Raw genomic sequence first — 1,588 nt, 5'->3', positions numbered from 1 at the left:
CCAGCCAGTTTCATAGCAGCATCAAAGCACAGCAGAGAAGACAAGCACTGACTACGTATTGTGCCATCCCCCTCATGTTTGCAGGGAGTAGCCGCCGTACTAACCGCCTCTAGTACAACTGCAACATGCAATCACTGCTCTGTCTTCTCACGCATGCCAGTTCGGCCCGATTACGTCACCAAACCTAAAAACCCATACTGTTGTGTCCGCTCGCGAGACCTCGAAGAACGCCGTCTGGGATTGGGTCAAGGAATACACGTGACTTCGGTTGCTTAGAGACAGTGAGGCCGCAAGAAGCGGAGAAGACAGGAGAGATGTGAGTGGTTGTGGGCTCGTTTATGTACGAGTTTTTCTATGGCTGTGTCAGGCTACATACACATAACGTAGTGTGAGCTCTGGAGACCAGAGAAACACTGACATGGTGTTAGAGACAACTGCTGTTTAGGGGTTCACACTATGTCAGCATATCGTGCAACATGGTATGATATGCTGCTGGGACCTTTAGTCCCACAGTATCTGGACATCTAAAGGCCTTCTAGAGTCCCTCTTTCTGATGTGTACAGACTCTTTACATATCCTGATCACGTGTGATGACTTTGGTCTAAGTCACAGTTTTGTGTGGTTTGGGCTAGCTTAGGTGAACTGGGTTCACACTAACAGGTCTATTCACAAAAGGGTGAAGAGTTTGGAGAAGGCAGGAGAATTGAACAATCTAGGCCAAAATAGCTGAACTGGAAAGTGAGCTTAATTGGAGAATCTTTCCGAATCAGCTATTTTGTCCTAGATTGTTCACTTCTCCTGTCTTCTCCAAACTCGTCACCCTTTTGTGAATAACCCTGTAAGTCCCCGCACATCACTAATCATTAGTGCTAAGCTGGCCATACATGGTTAGAATATCGTTCGAATCTGAACAACCATTCCTCAGAACATTTGATGTTGCCATCACTGAGTCAACTAACGTTGTCCAAAAGTCCTTTCAGATCTGCTTGTAGAATGCAATCCTAGACGTATCAAACATGCAGGGCCGGCCTTAGGGGTGTGCGAGCAGTGCGGCCGCACAGGGCGCCATGGCAACAAGGGCGCCGTGCGGCCGACACAGCTCGTCCTGGGGGCGGCTTCTCTCCCCCTCACCGCTGGGCGCTGGCCATACGATATGACAGCGCTCCCTCGTCCGCCCCCCCCTGTCTATTTACCCGACGTGACCCAGAGTTTTATATTTTACCAAAAATATGGGTAATAAATGGGTGTGGCCACTAAAGGGTGTGGCCACTGAGGGGTGTGGTCACTGAGGGGCGCTGTAAAGCTTTCTCGCACAGGGCGCCTAAAGACCTAAGGCCGGCCCTGCAAACATGTTTCTTTTATTCTTTTATATCCTTATGAAATCAATAGAAGATGAGTGCACTTATAAGTGTATTCCAGGTTTCGAAATACAGTAATACCTTGGTTTACAAGTAACTTGGTTTGAGAGCGTTTTGCAAGACAAGCAAACATTTCTGAAAAATGTTGCCTTGATATACAAGCAATGTCTTGCAATAAGAGCAAAATTTTGTAGAAAAGCACCACCCAAATAAGGCTGTAGCAGTGCGAG

The 1,588-nt window shown here is 47.6% G+C and overlaps 1 protein-coding gene across 1 annotated transcript in view; it reads left to right on the top strand.

Annotated features, from left to right (window-relative positions):
* The first annotated feature begins 271 nt into the window (after positions 1 to 271).
* IFT74 (intraflagellar transport 74) overlaps positions 272 to 1,588 on the top strand; it is a 97,480-nt gene continuing 96,163 nt past the window's right edge. Inside the window, exon 1 of the mRNA XM_018556538.1 lies at positions 272 to 316. The gene's annotated coding sequence lies outside the window, so the exon portion shown is untranslated. The remainder of the gene's footprint in view (positions 317 to 1,588) is intronic.

Source organism: Nanorana parkeri, unplaced genomic scaffold (assembly GCF_000935625.1).
Source record: "Nanorana parkeri isolate BGI_ZX_2015 unplaced genomic scaffold, ASM93562v1 scaffold241, whole genome shotgun sequence".
Classification (NCBI taxonomy): domain Eukaryota; kingdom Metazoa; phylum Chordata; class Amphibia; order Anura; family Dicroglossidae; genus Nanorana; species Nanorana parkeri.
The sequence above is the reverse complement of the archived record's forward strand: the minus strand, read 5'-3'. Positions and strand labels throughout refer to the sequence as shown.